The sequence below is a fragment of the Bufo bufo genome, chromosome 1, assembly GCF_905171765.1.
Source record: "Bufo bufo chromosome 1, aBufBuf1.1, whole genome shotgun sequence".
In the NCBI taxonomy this organism is placed as follows: domain Eukaryota; kingdom Metazoa; phylum Chordata; class Amphibia; order Anura; family Bufonidae; genus Bufo; species Bufo bufo.
This window is the reverse complement of record NC_053389.1, coordinates 546,842,247-546,864,557: the sequence shown is the minus strand read 5'-3', so window position 1 is coordinate 546,864,557 and position 22,311 is coordinate 546,842,247. Positions and strand designations below refer to the sequence as shown.

The 22,311-nt window shown below is 43.1% G+C and overlaps 1 protein-coding gene across 1 annotated transcript in view; it reads left to right on the top strand.

The window, feature by feature from the left end:
* Positions 1-22,311, top strand: part of CPNE8 (copine 8) — a 298,438-nt gene that overhangs the window by 241,398 nt on the left and 34,729 nt on the right. The gene's annotated exons all lie outside the window — the stretch shown is intronic.

Sequence of the window (22,311 nt, the reverse complement as noted above, 5' to 3'; positions counted from 1 at the left end):
GATCATCAGGCTGTCCAGCAGCGTTAGTTTTGCCAGAAAAATCACTGACCTGCCACCCAGAGGGATCGGAGACATCCGGATTTATTTGGTGGGAGTCGCTGAGTTGTGGCCATGCATGGAGACCAGCACTGTCTGAGGGAGATCGGGCGCCATCTTGTCCCGCATGTGCGGGGTCTGTGATGTCGGCAGGGGTCGGAGGAAGAGACGGCTGGGATCCATAGAGGAGGTGAGCTATCCCCGAATGGTCCGATGGGGACTGAGAGCGGGCTGCAGGTGAAGGCGACAGAGCGCTGAGAGGAGACGCTGGCGGGGATTCAGTCATGAGGCCGACGCCATCTTTTCCTCTGCCTCTGGTGAAGAAAGCGTCCACTGATCCGTACTGGAGCTTGGGAAGGGTCCTCTTAGATTTCCCCATAGCAGCAGGGGACAGCAAGGGAGACAGGAGGCAGAAAAATCGACCACCCAGATGGTTTTAACGCAAGGCTGGCTGGGTATAAGTCGCTGCGGTGCAGGAGCTCCTCTTTCATGCGGCCATCTCGGTCAGCAGCCAGGCCACGCCCCCCTAAAAAAAAAAGCACTTTTATAGATATGCTATTGAGCCTCTAAGTGCTATGTGGGCGTCATTAGCACCTAGAGGGCTCCGTCCACTAACCATTTCAGCCGCCCATCGCGTCCCTCCAGCCCGCCCCGCGCCTGCGCCGTGCGCTTCTGTATTCTCCCAGTGCGGGCTTCCTCACTGCGCCTGCGCCAACTACGTTACAACGAGGAAGCCGGCACCAGGAGCGCGGCATTCACTCACTGCGCCTGCGCCGAATACAGAAGCGCACGGCGCAGGCGCGGGAATTTGTACAAGATACTGAGAAGTTTCACGTCAATCAACAGGAGCGGGGCGGGCTGGAGGGACGCGATGGGCGGCTGAAATGGTTAGTGGACGGAGCCCTCTAGGTGCTAATGACACCCACATAGCACCTAGAGGCTCATTAGCATATCTATAAAAGTGCTTTTTTAACAAAAACGGCTGCAGGGACTAATGTTAGAAACATACTGTTATGTAGTGCTGACATTAGCGATTCGCTAATGTCAGTCAGCTACATAACAGTATTTCTGGTGGTAGAAACCCTTTAAGGATATTCCAAACTGTTGTTTTGGCCACGCCTAATGTTTTTGCCATCTATCTGATGGGTTTGTTTTGTTTTTTCAGCCTAATGATGGCTTGCTTCACTGATAATGACAGCTCTTCGGGTCTCATCTTGAGAGTTGACAGCAACAGATTCCAAATGCAAATAGCACACTTGAAATGAACTCTGGACCTTTTATCTGCTCATTGTAATTGGGATAATAAGGGAATAACACACACCTGGCCATGGAACAGCTGAGAAGCCAATTGTACCATTACTTTTGGTCCCTTAACAAGTGGGAGGCACATATGCAAACTGTTGTAATTCCTACACCGTTCACCTGATTTGGATGTAAATACCCTAAAGTTAAAGCTGACAGTCTGAAGTTAAAGCACATCTTGTTCGTTTTATTTCAAATCTATTGTGGTGGTGTATAGAGGCAAAAATGTTAGAATTGTGTCGATGTCGCATTATTTATGGACCTGACTGTACATAGATATGTCATTCTAATCCTGCCTGTAATGATAAGACTATGACTGCAGAAAAGTGAACAAATCAAGAAGTGGCACCTATTATTAGGCTTAATTGTCAGTGTGAAAACTGCAGGATTTTAGTTTTTTTTTTTTAAAGGTAGATAGTGACATGCAAAATTTTAAATAACATTACAAAAAATTCTTCTAAATATGTTTAGCATACAAACTTGACTTAAAGTGAATGTGTTATCACAAAATAATCTACTGTTTAAGATATGCTAGCATTTAACCTATACAAACATGTAGGCTTATTAGCAGGGGCTGCATTGAATGAAAACCATACCAGCATATTTAACCTCATATTCCTTTAGGGTATGAATGGCAGGCAGGCTGTTAGTCTGAAATCGGTGAATATATAACATCATCATGTAACAGTTTTATAGAATTAGATTTTGTTTGATTGCCATTGCTTGCAGGTAAATGTGAAAGCAGATTTGATTAAATGTACACCCGCAATGGTGATGGTAATATAAGAAATACTAGAGCATACAGATTTTCTATCCTCGCAGTGTAGTATAGATGTATTCTTCATAATCCTTTGATGATGCTTTTCAGTAGTCCTTTACTGATTACAAGGTACATTATATTCAGAGCAACACTTGAAATAGTCTGCTAAACATAGAACAGTCAGATCACAAACATCAGTTCTGTGGAACTACGCCCACTCACAATCATTTAATCGTAGGAATTTCTGCTTTCCTGTGGCTGTAGTCTTGCAATATAATTGCGCTACAGAGCTACCTTGATGAATAAAAAAAGCATATAGTATTATAAAAACTCTAAAATCTAAATAGATCCATCAGAACAGATAGAATAAGCGCAAAAAGGCAGCACACTCTAGTGTATGAAAAATAGCTAGAAGGTCTTTTATTCACCCATGTGATCGCAACATTTCAGCTCAACAATACAGCCTTTCTCAAGGTGTTTGTGAAAGGCTCTATTGTTTAGCTGAAACATTGCGATCACATGGGTGAATAAAATAACTTTTTGCTATTTTCATACTTTGGAGTGTGCTGCCTTTTTGTGCTTTATTGAGATATTGTATTGTCAAGTCAAGAGCACCTCTTTTTGCAATGCTATGACTTTGTAGACATGACTTTCTATTTAAAGGGGTTACCCTATCTTTGACAATGGGGGCATATCGCTAGGATATGCCCCCATTGTCTGATAGGTGCGGGTCCCACCTCTGGGACCCGCACCTACAAGGAGAACGGAGCGGAGAAAGTTGAGGAGGGCGCACTGCGCATGCGAAGCCGCCCTCTATTCATTTCTATGGAGCCGCCGAAAATAGTCGAGCGCTGGAGCATCGGCCCCCTAGAAATGAATGGGAGCGGTGGCCACGCATGCGCGGTGCGCTCCCATTCACTTCAATGGGAGAGGCGGGGAGCTGCGCCTGGTGGTTGATGGAAACCCAGGGTCCTCCAGCCACAACTCTCCCCGTCTCCATTCTCCTTGTAGGTGGGACCCGAACCTATCAGACAATGGGGGCATATCCTAGCGATATGCCCCCATTGTCTAAGATGGGATAACCCCTATAAGGATAGTTCTGAGTGCACTTAAAGAAGCAATCCTATTCTCTAGCCTGTAGCTTTGAAAAATGAAAGGTGGAATCTGATTGGTTTGCTATGGGCAACTAAACTAGTTTTCCTCTACACCAATTTTGATAAATCTCCCCCAGTGTCTTTTGTGTGGACAGAATTTTCTCCAGAACAAAGCAGTAGATTGTTATGTGAAAGGTGTCATTACGTTCAGCTGAGTTAGCTCTACAAGGGCTGTGCCTGGTTTAACAGGGAATTTCCTGGTAACAAACTCCATCACACTGAAATCTCATTTTGTTCCATATTTTATTGTATATATGAAACCTTCCAAGTATATATAGATTGTGCCCCTTTTCACAGATAAAGTGAAATGTGAACTTAAAATATCACCTCAGTATAGTAGGTCACACAAAATAATGGTGTGAGCAATAAATCCTAACACATAAATGAATTGAGAGAGACAGAAGAGTAGTGGGAATTCTGCAGCATGTAGAAATACAGGGAAGCCATAATAGGTGATAATATTTGTCACAGCTGAAACTATTATTGTGCTGTTTTTGCCTATGAGTTTTGTATCCTATTTTTAGTAGCAAAGTGAATGCTGTCAGTGAGTATCCCTTATAGCCATTTTCAGAAGCAGGCATCCTAACCCTTAGGATACCAGCACCGTACATGTACTGCATAGAAAGGCCGGACAGAAATCCCAGCACAGTACAGGTACGGCGCGCTGATCGGGCAGGTGCAGGAGCTGCGCCCACCCAATCAACTACAGGGGTCCGACAGTCACTAATGGAGCATTAACCCTTGCACAGCCGCGGTCAGCACTGACCGCGGCACATGCGGTATCCTCACTGGTGCCGGTGTCCATGGGGTCCCCGCGCTGCTGTGACGGAGACCCCATGGCAAGGGAAGGCAGCCTGATGCCTTCCGGGAGAGCCTGTGAGATCCAGCCCCCTGGATCTCTCAGGCAAGCAGGCTCTAAGTGTATTACACTGGTAATACACTTACACCCAATGCTTTGTTAAATGTAAAAAAAATAAAATTTAAGTATACATATTGGGTATCACCGTATTCGTAGCAACCTGCTCTAGAAAAATACCACATTACCTAACCCCTCAGGTGAACACCGTAAATAAATAAAAATAGTGTTAAAAAAGCCATTTTTTTGTCACCTCACATCACAAAAAGTGTAATACAAAGCGATCCAAAAGTAATACGCACCCCAAAATAGTGCCAATCTAACCTCATCCTGCAAAAATTATACCATTGTGTAAAACTTACATAAATAAAGTATACATTTTAGGTATTGCCACGTCCGTAACGACCGGCTCTATATAAAAATATCACATGACCTAACCCCTCAGGTGAACACCGTAAAAAATAAAAATAAAAAAGGTGTCAAAAAAGCCATTTTTTTGTCACCTTACATCACAAAGTGTAATACCAAACAATCAAAAAGTCATACTCAGCCCAAAATAATCAAACCGTCATCTCATCCCGCAGAAAACAAGACCCTATCTAAGAAAATCGCCCAAAAAAACAAAACAAAACTAGGGCTCTCAGAATATGGAGACACTGAAACATGATTTTAATTTTTTTTTTATAAAAAAATTCTGTTATTGTGTAAAACATAAATAAATTAAAAGTATACATATTAGGTATCACGCGTCGGTAACAACCTGCTTCTAAAAATACCACATGATCTAACCTGTCAGATGAACATTGTAAATAACAAATAATAAAGATGCTGCCAAAACAGCAATTTTTTATCTTGCCTCACAAAAAGTGTAAAATAGCGCAACCAAAAATCATATGTACCCTAAAATAGTACCAAGAGAACTGCCACCTTATCCCGTAGTTTCCAAAATGGGGTAATTTTTGGGGAGTTTCTACTCTAGGGGTGCATCAAGGGGTCTTCAAATGTGTCATGGCAGCTTATAATTATCCCAGTGAAATCTGCTTCCTAAAAACCATATGGCGGTTCTTTCCTTCTGCACCCTGCCGTGTGCCCGTACAGCAGTTTACGACCACATATGGGGTGTTTCTGTAAACTACAGAATCAGTGCAATAAATAGAGAGTTTTGTTTGGCTGTTACACCTTGCTTTGTTAGTGGAAAAAAAATATTAAAATGGAAAATCTGCCAAAAAAGTGAAATTCTGAAATTACATCTCCATTTTCCATTAATTCTTGTGGAACCCCTTAGGCCTCTTTCACACGGGCGTTGCGGGAAAATGTGAGGGTGCGTTGCGGGAACACCCGTGATTTTTCCGCGCAAGTGCAAAACATTGTAATGCGTTTTGCACTCGCGTGAGAAAAATCACGCATGTTTGGTACCCAAACCCGAACTTCTTCACAGAAGTTCGGGCTTGGGATCGGTGTTCTGTAATTTGTATTATTTCCCCTTATAACATGGTTATAAGGGAAAATAATAGCATTCTGAATACAGAATGCAAAGTAAAATAGCGCTGGAGGGGTTAAAAAAATAATAATAATAATTTAACTCACCTTAGTCCACTTGATAGTGCAGCCCAGCATCTCCTTCTGTATTCTTTCTTCAGGACCTGGGTAAAGGACCTTTGATGACGTCACTCCGGTCATCACATGATCCATCACCATGGTAAAAGATCATGTGACGTACCATGTGATGACCGGAGTGACGTCACCAAAGGTCCTTGACCTATAATGAATGCTCACCACAGGTCCTGTTCAGTAAAGGAGACAGAAGGAGATGCCGGCATCGCGATCAAGTGGACTAAGTTGAGTTAAAAAAAAAAAATTTAACCCCTCCAGTGCTGTTTTACTATGCATTCTGTATTCAGAATGCTATTATTTTCCCTTATAACCATGATATAAGGGAAAATAATAATGATCGGGTCTCCATCCCGATCGTCTCATAGCAACTGTGCGTGAAAATCGCACCGCATCCGCACTTGCTTGCGGATGCTTGCGATTTTCACGCAGCCCTATTCACTTCTATGGGGCCTGCGTTGCGTGAAAAACGCAGAATATAGATCATGCTGCGATTTTCACGCAACGCACAAGTGTTGCGTGAAAATCACCGCTCATGTGAACAGCCCCATAGAAATGAATGGGTTGGTATTCAGTGCGGGTGCAATGCGTTCACCTCACGCATCGCATCCGGGCGGAATACTCGCCCATGTGAAAGGGGCCTAAAGGGTTAACAAAGTTTGTAAAATCAGTTTTGAATACCTTAAGGGGTGTAGTTTCTAACATGGGGTAATATTTGGGTGGTTTCTATTATGTAAGCCTCACAAAGTGACTTCAGACCTGAACTGGTCCTTAAAAAGTGGGTTTTGGAACTTTTCTGAAAAATTTTAAGATTTGCTTCTAAACTTCTAAGCCTTCTAACGTCCCCAAAAAATAAAATGGCATTTACAAAATGATCCAAACATGAAGTAGACATGCGGGGAATGTAAAGTAGTAACTATTTTTGGAGTTATTACTATGTATTATAAAAGTAGAGAAATTGAAATTTAGAAATTTTGCTTTTTTTTCACATTTTTGGCAAATTTTGGTATTTTTTTTATAAATAAAAATGAAATTTTTTGACACAATTTTACCACTGTCATGAAGTACAATGTGTGACAAGAAAACAATCTCATAATGGCCTGGATAAGTAAAAGGGTTTTAAAGTTATCACCACATAAAATGACACATGTCAGATCGGCCTGGGATTTAAGGTGAAAAGTGGCTCGGTAGTGAAGGGGTTAAAATACAGGGCTTTGGACAAACATTGATTTTGCTTGCTGTCACTACCATTGTACCGTCCTGTGGTGCAGATGAAAAATGAATCACATTGTGAAAAAAATGATATATATTGCATTTCTCTGTCCAGGGGTTTTCCCATGTTCATAATTAATTTAATATTGCCATCACTGACATATATCTGCGGGGAACCAACCCCCACCCATCACTGATCATCAGTAAGATGCTGCAGACCTATTTAAAGGAATATTCTGGTGGCAAGTATTTTTTCAACTGTCCACTGAATAGGTACTATGTGTGCTGCCCATTGCCGTATTGCGGACCGCAATACACGGGCGCCGTTCAGTGGGCATTCCGCATCACGGATGCGGACCCATTCACTTCAATGGGTCCGTAAATCCGGAGATGCGGAATGGTGAGGAACGGAAGCACATACTTCCGTTCCACAAAAAGATGGAACATGTCCTATCTTTTTGCGGAACGGGGCAGATCGCGGACCCATTAAAGTGAATCAGTTCAATGGTGTGCGGACCCCAAAAATTGAATCGGTTTGAATTGTTGACTTTATGATAAGCTTATTAATGTTATAATCATTTTGACACGCTCAAATAAGTATATCGAATTATTTGAGAACAAATATATTATAATTTAGTAAACATTGTACCGTACAGCAGTTGCTGTTATTACCAGACAATTGCATGGATACTTCTTCTTTGTTCCACATTACTGTACAATAGTACTTTTAATGTAACCTATTTCTTTTAGTTTACATTGACTCTACTAGGTAACAGTAATCTAAATGAACTCTCCATCATATGAAACCTTGCATTGTGTTTTCAAGATGCAGTTCTGTGTATTTTTTTGTGTCTTCTATAAATCATTTTAGTATTTTAATTTACACAATGATAAAACTGATTTCCATGATCATAGCATCCTACATTAGAATTAGTTATGTTATCTACAGTACAAGATGTCCATATTCCAATGTCCTGTAAACTGCACTACTGCATTACTAGGCTGTATAATATATTGAGTATTAAGATATATATATATATATATATATATATATATATATATATAGTTGCTGAAGGATACTATTATATATAGTTGTCTTAAAGAGGACCTCTCACCACAAAATGCATTGTAATCTGCAACAGGGAGCATGTTATGAGGCAGGAGAAGCTGCGCAGATTGTTATATCATTTGACTGACACAAACTACAAATTGGCGTGGTATTAAAAAGCAGGAAGTACTCAACCCCATATGCAGTGGTGCATCTATACCGGGGGGGGGGGGGGGGGAGATCCTGCACTTGTGGCCAGTTGCTAATGGCAATCCCCAGCAAAAATGCATACAATGGAGGATGTCTGCAGACCGCAAAAAAAAACATGCGGTCGTGTGCATGAGCCCTGTATACAACTATCAGTGACTTACAGCTATTTATGTATGCACACGACCGTATGTATTTTGCGGTCCGCAGAAAACTGATCCGCAAAAAATACGGATGACGTCCGTGTGCATTCCGTACTTTGCGGAACGGAACAGCTGGCCCTAATAGAACAGTACTATCCTTGTCTGTAATGCGGACAATAATAGGACATGTTCTATTTTTTGGCGGAACGGAAATACGGACATACGGAAACGGAATGCACACGGAGCACCTTGCTTTTTTTTGCGGACCCATTTAAATTAATGGTTCCGTATACGGTCCGCAAAAAAAACAGAATGGACATGGAAAGAAAATACGTTTGTGTACATGAGCCCTTACACAGAGAATGGTATCAATCACTGATAACACCTTCCCCTGTATACAACGATCAGTGACTGACAGCTATCTCAGTATACACACTTACACAGAGAATGGTATCAATCACTGATAACACCTTCCCCTGTATACAACGATCAGTGACTGACAGCTATCTCAGTATACACACACTTATACAGAGAATGCCATCAATCACTGATAACACTTCGCCGATGTACAACTATCAGTGACTGACAGCTATGTATACACACTTTCACAGAGAATGCCATCAATCACTGATAACACCTCCCCGATGTACAACTATCAGTGACTGACAGCTATCTATGTATACACACTTTCACAGAGAATGCTATCAATCACTGATAACACCTCCCGTGTAAAACTGAAGTCAGAAATAGCAGAGATTTAAATGTATTAATTACAAGTTTTACTGAATCTTTTACCACAAAACTATATATCAATCTGCTCAACTCCTTCTGCTCTATAGTATACGGCCTGCATATTGCACTGCATTTTGTGGTGACAGGTCCTGTTTAAAAATCTTGTTAGGAAATTCTGAGTTCTCCACTCAGGTCGTATTTATTAGCCAGATTAGAAAGCAGCTAAACCGAATGTCTCTCACTCTAGAGAACCCTGCACAATCAACTTTATATGAACAGGCAATTAAATTAAATAGGCACAATGTAATGCTTAAATGGTTCTGTGTTGTTGCTGTCAGGGAATAGTGCACATACTACTGGATTCCCTCATAGATTACCATTAATTGCTGGGTATACTATAAATGCAACATCCTGTGATCAGCTTATTGTCAAGGTTCCATTTTAAGTAAAAGAGATTGTCCACAGCGGACAGTTTTTAGCTTATTATGCTGCTAAACAACATATATTGCTCCTCATATTTATAGTTAGGCTGAAATGCCCAGCTTTTAAACAAACTTGTCTGTGCTGGAAGAATCAGATCACTGCTTGTGAGAAGAATATACATATGTGATAAAATTCTTTTTTGCTTAATTCTATGAAAGCATTATTTTCAGATGACAGTGTGTTGAAAAGTTAAAATATCAGTAGGGCACATCTTAGGGCTGAAACGATTCATCGATTTAATCGATGTAATCGAGGCAAAAAAATCCTCGATGCAGTTTTTCTGCATCGAGGATTCGTTTAAATCACATGACCACAGAGCGTGAGTGAAATTAAGCTTCTCACTCACCGCTCCATGGCCTCCCGTCAGCACTGCGCTGCAGGACCTTGCGTTCACACATCGTCAGCACGCTGGCTGCCGCTGTGTGTGACGTCAGGTCCCCAGTGCGTGCTGGGATGAAGACGCGTCTCCTGCGGACTCTGTGTGTCGGCGCACTCTGCACTGAAAGGTAAGTATAAAGTTAGCAGAGGCGGCGGGGCGGTAAATGGTGGCACCTGTGATTTGGCATGGGGAAATGGGGGCACCTGTGATTTGGCATAGGCTGGGGAAAACGGGGGCACCTGTGATTTGGCATGGGGAAATGTGTGGGCAGCTGTGGTTTGGCATGTATAAAGTTATTGGCGGGGGGGCACCTGTGATTTGGCATGTATAACGTTATTGGTATTAGAGGGGTTAATGGATGCACCTATGATTTGCCATGTATAAAAGTATTGGGGGGGTTAATGGGGGAACCTGTGATTAGGCACTCGGAGGGTTGATCTGGGGGAGTGGGGGACATGGTGGATGGCATGGAGGCACTGGGAAAGGGGGACATCATGGCAATCTGGATGAAGGGGCTGATGGCAGTGCCATCATGGGGGCACTAGGGGACATGGCATGGAGGGGCTGCTGAACTGATGGCACTGGGAAAGGGGGACATTTTTATAAAGTAATACATTATTTTAAGAAGGTTTTTCTTATTAGATTACTCGATTAATCGTAAAAAATAATCGATAGAATACTCGATGACTTAAATAATCGTTTACTGCAGCCCTAGCACATCTTCATATGGTTGGATCACGTATATAAATCATAACCAGAGGTCATAATGATGGTTCTACAAGCATCCTTGGCACCTGAAATGTACTCATGAGACTGAATCACTTATGTGCTTAGATGAAAAGAGAGAGGACTGCATACAATGATCCTTGTGTAGATGCTTACTGAAACTACTTTTCCCTAGCAAGCTCTGACTCTGATGCCACCAGATGTAAGGTAGCTATCCTATAAGCAGTGGCGACTCTAGGAACAATATATAGGGAGGGCACAAAGATACCACAGTCAAAAATGGGGGGGCAAAAACAAATTAAGTATATATAAATAAGATTACAAAATACGAGAGAATTGCGATATGCAGGGATACATTTATACTAAAACAATTTACTTACAAAAGAAGCTATTCAGTCGTCTGCTGTGCCGTCCTCTGCTTGTTTTTCGCGGATTCTTTCCCCTTCTTTCTGTCTCTCATCAGTGCGCAGGCGTACTGTTATGGTGGATCTGTGGAAGACACACTGTTATGGGGGCATCTGTGGATGACACTGTTATTATGCCTCTTATTAGCCCCCATTATGCCTCTCATCACTCCCATATCAGCCCCATGCCTCTCATTAGCCCCCATATCAGCCCTTATGCCTCATTAGCCCCCATATGCTGCCTCTCATCATTAGCCCCCATATGCTGCCTATCATTAGCCCCCATATGGCTCTCATCATTAGCCCCCCAAATGCCTCTCATCATTAGCCCCCCAAATGCCTCTCATCATTAGCCCCCATATGCCTCTCATCATTAGCCCCCATATGCCTCTCATCATTAGCCCCCATATGCCTCTCATCATTAGCCCCCATATGCCTCTCATCATTAGCCCCATATGCCTCTCATCATTAGCCCCATATGCCTCTCATCATTAGCCCATATGCCTCTCATCATTAGCCCCCATATGCCTCTCATCATTAGCCCCATATGCCTCTCATCATTAGCCCCATATGCCTCTCATCATTAGCCCCATATGCCTCTCATCATTAGCCCCATATGCCTCTCATCATTAGCCCCATATGCCTCTCATCATTAGCCCCATATGCCTCTCATCATTAGCCCCCATATGCCTCTCATCATTAGCCCCCATATGCCTCTCATCATTAGCCCCATATGCCTCTCATCATTAGCCCCATATGCCTCTCATCATTAGCCCCATATGCCTCTCATCATTAGCCCCCATATGCCTCTCATCATTAGCCCCCATATGCCTCTCATCATTAGCCCCCATATGCCTCTCATCATTAGCCCCCATATGCCTCTCATCATTAGCCCCCATATGCCTCTCATCATTAGCCCCATATGCCTCTCATCATTAGCCCCATATGCCTCTCATCATTAGCCCCATATGCCTCTCATCATTAGCCCCATATGCCTCTCATCATTAGCCCCCATATGCCTCTCATCATTAGCCCCATATGCCTCTCATCATTAGCCCCATATGCCTCTCATCATAAGCCCCCATATGCCTCTCATCATTAGCCCCCATATGCCTCTCATCATTAGCCCCCTTATGCCCCTCATTATTAGCCCCCATATGCTTCTCATCATTAGCCCCCTTATGCCCCCAGCAGCCACATATTTTATAAAATAAAAAAACACTTACCTCTCCTGCTCCTGGACGCCGCCTGCCTCTCCCGCTGTCGGCTGTGCTCTGAACTGGCGCGCACAGCGTGAGGTCACAGAGCGCCCTCACGCTGTGCGCAGCCCTGCACAGCCGACAGCCGAGGACCAGGAAGTGGTAAGTACAGAGCGTTCACCACTTCCTGGTCTCTCGGTTCTAATGAGCGCTTCCATAATGGAAGCGCTCATTAGTATTCACCTGGGGGAATCAGCGGGGGGGGCAAAGGACAACATAGGGGGGGCGATTGCCCCCCCTCGCCCCCCCCTAGCGACGCCACTACCTATAAGTCAATGTTTGACCCTTTAAATAGACCTTGAGACAGGACTTGGATCATAACTAAGCCAGCACCTCATCTGCAGACAGCTGTTTTGGGTTGATTGACCCTCATCAGTGCACAGCAGGAACTATTGGCTTAGCTAGGTTAGAGGCTTAGGTCAGGATTTGGGGCTACTATATCTCCCTATGGAGAGCTCCATAATCGGCGTGAGGAGTCTTATTGGCCATAAATCTGCTGGAAGTCTGGGAAGAAGGTATGCAAATGAGCTTGTAGCAAGCTTTGTCTCTGATGCCACCAGATGTCAGGTAGCGATCCTATAAGGGAGAGTTCACGTCTACTTTTCATTTTCCTTTCTTCTGATCCGTCAGAAGGACAGAAAAAAATAAAACAGGATCCTGTTAAAAAAATAAAATAAATGGATCCAGTGCATAACTGATGCACAGGATACTTTTTTTCTGTTCTTCTAAACTCTCCCTTTTCCATCTAAAAATAAACATATCTTAGACAGGAATGGTTCGAACTGATGCCAAATGTGCAACAGGATCCATTTTTTGGCCTAAGTCAGGATTTTGGGGGGTGGGGTACTATATATCCTTATGGAGAGCACCCTAATTGGTATGAGGAGTCTTATAGGTTATGCTCCTTTTCTGTTACAATTTCTTTGATCTGTTTATATATTTGAATAAAAATGTTTTTATGATATACAGTATATGGCTGATGAATACAGCTGTTATGGCCTTTAACTATAAGAAGTTTCTGCATAGTTATTGTGAGGTTGGACAGATGGTTGGGTAAGCCAAACAGTAGTCTTACATCCCTGAAAGTCATGACATTTTCTCTTTCTTACTCTAAAACTTTATGCAGTTTATTGGCATATTTAAAAGATCAAATCTATTATCACTTATATTGTTCAACCAACAATACTTGGCTTAGTCCATGACTGCATACATGTGGACATTGTCCAGCTACATATGAGATGCTGGTCGGCAATGACTGTGTTTAGACATTTGATAGTAGCTACAGATTCAATGTGATGGAAAGTGGACAGAAGATAATGATTGCTTGGAGTTTAGCTTGTGTGATGAATTGTAAGTGTAGTAATCAAGCTGAAATTTGGTCTTTCTCTTTAGTGATTTTTGTTATGTTTGACGACCATTGTTATATGACACAAAAAAACATTCCCCATTGGTGAACTAGATTTTTTAAGTTAAATATTATTTTGTAATATATATTCTGACATAAAATGTAGTTGTTAGTACAGTGGTTATGGCATAGTAGTTATCGAAGAGAAGCTTGTCTAGTACATGCACTTTATATGGATTGGTTGCCAATAGAAATGGTTGTGTTCCTACTTCTGGTCATAACAATAGCTTGGTAGATTATCATTTTCATACAACATCTTAGCCTCCATACTTGTTGAAAACACTTTTAGCTTTTAGCAGGATTTGTACATGATCAGGTTTTACAAATGCCTTGTGACCTTCACAGATACTACACGGGGATGCATACCATACATCTAAAAGAGTCAGACGCAGCAAATAACTAATATACTGCATTTCTTGAAAAGAATACAGTGTAAGTGTAGTTCACATTTTATGGAAGGAAATTTCTCGAGAAGAATGCTTGTTATAGAAAGTGTTTATGTGTGGTTATTGCAGATATAGTTGTGCGGTCAAGACACGGGTCAGTGCCTGGAGAAGACCAGGGAGCAGTGAGTACAGAAAGCACCAGAAGCACTGTATTTACCGCTCCCCGGTCCTACTGTGTACTAGTGAGTGCTTCTTTATAAGACGCACTGCCATTTTCTCCCCACTTCTGAGTTGTTATGGAGCAAAAAATAGTACTCTCATAGGGTACATCTATTAGCGTAGAATTCCCCAAAAAGGTATTTGAAAAGCAGACAAGTCTTTTAATGAAATTTAAATGATGCAAATTATGCAATTACAGTGTCTCTAAATGAGATGGAAGAAGCACCGATTGGGAAAAGGTTAATGCATTTTAAGGATGAAGAACTAAACAGCTAAAATACCTGAGAAAATGGAAAAGCACTATTCACTGAAGAGAAGTAGGCCAACTAAGGATAATGCCATATAACAAAATAAAACTCCTCCATTATAAAAGTGGCATCAACGTGTGATTATCCCACGATTTGATATGTTCTGATACAGCACAAACTTTACTACGGAAAAATAGTTACTGCTATAACAAAGCAGGATGTAAAAGTCAAGAGGTTAGCTGAGGTTGATGATTAATTAAAGCTGATATATTCAAGACTCAGCGGGGGTTATTTACGAAATACTGATGTTTCACATGCCAGTCTTATTAAAAAGCAAAAGATGTGACCAATTTATTAAGAGGCACAGGCCCTTTAATTAATCTGTGAGAACCGTGCACCAGAAACTGAAACCTACCCCAGCTCGGAGTTTTAGCTGTAATTTATGCCAGTTTTATTGAGTAAACGTGTGGTGGCCATGTCTCTTCCACTAAGCTTTGCCCACTTTAGATTATGTTTAACTTTTTTTTTTACATAAAACTCTTTGTGAATGACCCCTTGTACCTATTGCTATACCAGCTGGTTAACCCCTTAAGGACCGGGCCATTTTTCACCTTCTGGACCAGGCCATTTTTTGCAAATCTGACATGTCACTTTATGTGGTGATAACTTTAAAACGCTTTTACTTATCCAGGCCATTCTGAGATTGTTTTCTCGTCACATTTTGTACTTCATGACAGTGGTAAAATTGAGTCAAAAAAAATTATTTTTATTTATAAAAAAATTCAAAATTTACCCAAAAATTTGGAAAAATTAGCAAATTTCAATTTCTCTACTTTTATAATAGATAGTAATACCTCAAAAAAAAGTTATTACTTTACATTTCCCATATGTCTACTTCATGTTTGGATCATTTTGTGAATGCCATTTTTATTTTTGGGGACGTTACAAGGCTTAGAAGTTTAGAAGCAAATCTTGAAATTTTTAAAACCCTCTTTTTCAAGACCAGTTCAGGTCTGAAGTAACTTTGTGAGGCTTACATAATAGAAACCACCCAAAAATTACCCCATTTTAGAAACTACACCCCTCAAGGTATTCAAAACTGATATTACAAACTTTGTTAACCCTTTAGGTGTTCCACAAGAATTAATGGAAAATAGAGATAAAATTTCACTTTTTTGGCAGATTATCCATTTGAATCCATTTTTTCCAGTTAGAAAGCAAGGGTTAACAGCCAAACAAAACTCAATATTTATGGCCCTGATTCTGTAGTTTACAGAAACACCCCATATGTGGCAGAAGGAAAGGAATGCCATACGGTTTTTAGAAGGCAGATTTTGCTGGACTGGTTTTTTGACACCATGTCCCATTTAAAGCACCCCTGATGCACCCCTAGAGTAGAAACTCCAAAAAAGTGACCCCATTTTGGAAACTACGAGATAAGGTGGCAGTTTTGTTGGTACTATTTTAGGGTTAAAGGTGGTCGGTCAGGAGAGGCAATGGTGTCTCCCTGAATACTGCTCAATTAACAATCAGAAAAACTATGAGGGGCAGTATACTTGGTAAAACTTCACTTTTATTAACGTATAGGAGATAAAAAGACGGCCCCTACAGACAAACAACGAGTAAGACCTGCAAACACTCAGCCTGGTGTGGTGAGTGAGCATAGACAATTACATTACATAACAAACAGAGATGTAGGTAGTGGACTGGACCAATTGTATGGAGAGGCGGGCGAGACTGTGTTAGAGGTCTAACCAACTGGCCCTATTGCCTCCCTGCTTGTCCTAGTCCACCCTACAAGGTGTGTCCACGGGACGGGGTCCAAAAAAGCCCCGCAATGGGTGGCCCAGACTGGAACTCTCTTCCTGTATAGGTGACCCTAATAAGGCCCTAGCACAGGGAGAAAAAAACCTGTCCAAAGGAACCACACATATACAAAAATAATAATAGAGATGTTACCCCACAAATACACCACTTAAAGGGGATAGGGTGGGGATATACTCATGTGTCCCGACGCGTTTCTTCAGAGGATGCCTCAGGATTCATCAGGGGACACAGGGCAGTTACTGCAGTCAAGGTATGGCTGAGTCTGAGGATAACATTAAGAAGCAGAAAACCAGAGTACGTAAAGTAACATGGATGAACCTCCATCAGTCAACCCATATGGGGCTATGGAGGCAAATCACTTACATTTAGTTGGCAGCGGTCGGCGTATGGCTCTAGGTCCACCATCAAGTAAAGACCCAGGGTGGTGGTGTCTGTAGTGGTGGGGTGACCGGCAACTAGTGGGGCAAAACCGCCCCCTTATAAGGGCTGTAGGGCCATGTGGAGCGTCCCATAACCTCCGGCGCGTATTCATGACGCCATAGGAGGTGTATCACTAGCATGGCCATGTGATCGGGAAAGTCGCTATCACATGTTCGCGCATGCGCACATAGCCCCCATGCGTTTCATGGAGCTGTAGGTGGAATGCACGGCTGTACTTCCGCATCATGTGACCGCCGCGATGCGCCAGCATCACAGGTTGTTGCGTCACGACGGCGGTCACATGATCGGAGCAAAGCAATAGCAGAGATGTCCCAGATGATTAGAGGAGGCCAAGTAAGGCTGCATACCCGATAGGTATAATATCATCCTGGGGCATCATAAGAGACATGCATAACCGCTCCCCCGGTCTGCATGACACATAACTGTGTCGTCCCCCTCTTAAGAGTATATTAGTAGGGAGAACTCGGCTCCAGTGGGGTTTCTAAAGAATAAAGTAAAGAGAGAATGCACCAAGGGGGAGCAAACCACTCATTGGTCTGGTAGGACCATAACCTCCTTATCCCTCTTAAATAAAGGGGACATGACAGTGTGTGTCCATTGTCCCACATATTGGACCAAAAATGTACAGGGGTTATGTGACCGGGAATCTGATCCCCGGATTCAAACTGAAAAAATGGTACTTAGAGGAAACAGCTGAAATTTAATTGCTCATTCAAACCGTGAGAGGTGACCGTGTTTAAGGTGAACGTCCACCAGCACTCTCTTTGTAAAATGAGTCTATTCCAATCGCCCCCTCGTATAGGTTTGAGCACCCGTTCAATGGCCATGAAACTGATGGCCGAGGCGCGTCCATCATGGGATAACTGCACATGACGCGCTATCGGGGTATCTCTATTTCGGATGACCCCGAAATGTTCCACCATGCGCTTGCACAGTTCCCTAAAGGTTTTGCCAATGTAGCGAAGCCCACATATACACGTCGCCAGGTAGATCACACCCGCCGTGCGGCAGTTTATGAAACCCTTCACATTGTAAACGGTATTATTAGGTTCCCCAGTGAAAGTCTTACCTTGTGACAGGCTGCCACAGAAACTGCAGTGTCCGCATCTGTGGCATCCCGTCACAGGTGTATTCAGCCACGTCTGTGGCTTCACCGGTGGGGCAAAATGGCTGTGCACCAGCCTCTCCTAAAAGTGAGGGAGACGGTGGGGCTAAGGACATCAGAGAGGTCGGGGTCCATAAGAAGAGTATCCCAGTGCCGTGCCAGGATTGTCTTCACTTGGGAAGCCGCGGCATCAAACGTTCCTATTAACCGGACAGTACCTTGAGATTCACTCACCCTACTGGTTGTGGGGTGAAGTAACTCAGTTCGCGTACGTGCTTTAGTTTTTTCTTGATTGTTAAAGATCGCCTCCCCTTTCTGGATGTGGTTATTTGCAGGGACGACATGGGGCGGTCTGAGCAAGTCCATTTATCGTAAGCCGACTTCCACTAACTCTCTGCTCAGGTGGGACAGCTGTCATCCTGTGCCCCTTAAGAGAGGAATCCCAACCGGACAGTACCTGAGATTAAAACGCAATTGCTCAGAACCCAGTGACTTTAAATACCAGGCTAGATACCAGATTCCAGGAGAGAGGGTATCCTGACAGGACCCTCAGACTGGCATACGAAAAAACTAAAGCACGTACGCGAACTGAGTTACTTCACCCCAAAACCAGTAGGGTGAGTGAATCTCAAGGTACTGTCCGGTTAATAGGAAGGTTTGATGCCGCGGCTTCCCAAATGAAGAGAATCCTGGCACGGCACTGGGATACTCTTCTTATGGACCCCGACCTCTCTGATGTCCTTAGCCCCACCGTCTCCCTCACTTTTAGGAGAGGCAATAACCCGAGGGACAGGCTGGTGCACAGCCATTTTGCCCCACCGGTGAAGCCACGGACGTGGCTGAATACACCTGTGACGGGATGCCACAGATGCGGACACTGCAGTTTCTGTGGCAGCCTGTCACAAGGTAAGACTTTCACTGGGGAACCTAATAATACCGTTTACCATGTGAAGGGTTTCATAAACTGCCACACGGCGGGTGTGATGTACCTGGCGACGTGTATATGTGGGCTTCGCTACATTGGCAAAACCTTTAGGGAACTGTGCAAGCGCATGGTGGAACATTTCGGGGACATCCGAAATAATAGAGATACCCCGATAGCGCGTCATGTGCAGTTATCCCATGATGGACGCTCCTCGGCCATCAGTTTCATGGCCATTGAACGGGTGCTCAAACCTATATGAGGGGGCGATTGGAATAGACTCATTTTACAAAGAGAGTGCTGGTGGACGTTCACCTTAAACACGGTCACCCCCACGGTTTGAATGAGCAATTAAATTTCAGCTGTTTCCTCTAAGTACCATTTTTTCAGTTTGAATCCGGGGATCAGATTCCCGGTCACATAACCCCTGTACATTTTTGGTCCAATATGTGGGACAATGGACACACACTGTCATGTCCCCTTTATTTAAGAGGGATAAGGAGGTTATGGTCCTACCAGACCAATGAGTGGTTTGCTCCCCCTTGGTGCATTCTCTCTTTACTCTATTCTTTAGAAACCCCACTGGAGCCGAGTTCTCCCTACTAATATACTCTTAAGAGGGGGACGACCCAGTTATGTGTCATGCAGACCGGGGGAGCGGTTATGCATGTCTCTTATGATGCCCCAGGATGATATTATACCTATCGGGTATGCAGCCTTACTTGGCCTCCTCTAATCATCTGGGACATCTCTGCTATTGCTTTGCTCCGATCATGTGACCGCCGTCGTGACGCAACAACCTGTGATGCTGGCGCATCGCGGCGGTCACATTATACGGAAGTACAGCCGTGCGTTCCACCTACAGCCCCATGAAACGCATGGGGGCTATGTGCGCATGCGCGAACATGTGATCGCGACCACATGGCCATGCTAGTGATACACCTCCTATGGCGTCATGAATAGGCGCCGGAGGTTATGGCACGCTCTACGTGGCCCTACAGCCCTTATAAGGGGGCGGTTTTGCCCCACTAGTTGCCAGTCAGCCCACCACTACAGACACCACCACCCTGGGTCTTTACTTGATGGTGGACCTAGAGACATATGCCGACCGCTGCCAACTAAATGTAAGTGATTTGCCTCCATAGCCCCATATGGGTTGACTGATGGAGGTTCATCCATGTTACTTTACTTACTCTGGTTTTCTGCTTCTTAATGTTATCCTCAGACTCAGCCATACCTTGACTGCAGTAACTGCCCCGTGTCCCCTGATGAATCCTGGGGCATCCTCTGAAGAAACGCGTCGGGACACATGAGTATATCCCCACCCTATCCCCTTTAAGTGGTGTATTTGTGGGGTAACATCTCTATTATTATTTTTGTATATGTGTGGTTCCTTTGGACGGGTTTTTTTTTCCCTGTGCTAGGGCCTTACTAGGGTCACCTATACAGGAAGAGAGTTCCAGTCTGGGCCACCTTTTTTGGACCCCGTCCCGTCGACACACCTTGTAGGGCGGACTAGGACAAGCAGGGAGGCAATAGGGCCAGTTGGTTAGACCTCTAACACAGTCTCGCCCGCCTCTCCATACAATTGGTCCAGTCCACTACCTACATCTTTGTTTGTTATGTAATGTAATTGTCTATGCTCACTCACCACACCAGGCTGAGTGTTTGCAGGTCTTACTCGTTGTTTGTCTGTAGGGGCCGTCTTTTTATCTCCTATACGTTAATAAAAGTGAAGTTTTACCAAGTATACTGCCCCTCATAGTTTTCCTACTATTTTAGGGTACATATGATTTTTGGTTGCTCTATATTACACTTTTTGTGAGGCAAGGTAACAAGAAATAGCTGTTTTGGCACAGTTTTTATTTTTTGTTATTTACAACATTCATCTGACAGGTTAGATCGTGTGGTATTTTTATAGAGCAGGTTGTCATGGACGCGACAATACCAAATACAACTACTTTTTTGGGTTGTTTGTTTCAGTTTTATATAACAAAGCATTTTTGAAACAAAATAAGATTTTTTAGTGTCTCCACATTCTGAAAGCCGTAGTTTTATTTATTTTTTGGGCGACTGTCTTGTGTAGGGGCTCATTTTTTTCGGGTTGAGATGGCGGTTTGATTGGCACTATTTTGGGGTGCGTATGACTTTTTGATCACTTGCTATTACACTTTTTGTGATGTAAGGTGACAAGGTGGCTTTTTTTTACACAGTTTTTATTTTTTTACGGTGTTCACCTGAGGGGTTAGGTCATGTGATATTTTTATAGAGCAGGTTCTTACGGACGCAGCGATACCTAATATGTCTACTTTTTTTATTTACTTAAGTTTTACACAATACCAGCATTTTTTTAAACAAAACAAATGATGTTTTAGTGTCTCCATATTCTGAGCCATAGTTTTTTTTTTTTTTTTGGGCAATTGGCTTAGATAGGGGCTAATTTTTTGCGGGATGAGGTGACAGTTAGATCGGTACTATTTTGGGGGGCATACGCCTTTTTGATCACTTGCTGTTGCACTTTTTGTGATGTAAGGTGACAAAAATGGCTTTTTTTTACACCTTTTTTTTATTTTTTATTTTTTATGGTATTTATCGGACAGGATGGACCATGTGATATATTTATAGAGCCGGCCATTACGAACACGGCGATACCTAATATGTGTGGGGTTTTTTTCTGTTTTTTATTATATAATAAGGGGAAAGGGGCGTTTTTTTTTTTTTTTTTACTTTATGAATTTTATTAGTTTATTAATTTTATTAAAAACACTTTTTTTTACATTTTTTTCTTTACTTTATTTCTGATGTTCACTTTTGGGGGTCAGATCCCCTCTGCAATGCATTACAATACATTTGTGTTGTAATGCATTGCCTGTTCGTGTACTACAGTGAATAGTAAACAAACAGGTTGCCTAGGAGACCCAGCCTGAGGCTGGATCTCCTCGGCTCCCGTAGAAGGCAGGTCCCGATGCCGTGCAAGGCATTGGGCAGCCTCTGCACGGCATCAGGCTGCCTTCTGAGACATCGAGTCCCCGCCACAGCAGCGCGGGGACTCGATGCGATCACTCAAACACAAGCCCCTTCTATGCTCCGGTGTTGACCCAGGGTGCCTGCTGATTGATTTCAGCAGGCACCCAGTTCCGATCACCGCCTGCCGCGTGGCGGTAATCGGAAATACACAGGGCGTACGCCCTATGTCCCAAGAGGTTAAACTTGGTAGCAGTGACTAACAAAAATCATTTAGAATAGTGTTAAGGTCCTTTTACACTGGCAATCATTGGGACAAATATCGGGTATAATCATTCATGGAAACAATCTGTTCAGTTTATAAATGTGCCGCAAGTTACCCGATGAGCAAACACTCATTGATTGGGTTATTGTATCCTTTGATCAGTACCCAGAATTGCTATGTGTAAACAGGGATGTGCTGCCGACAAACAATGAATCTT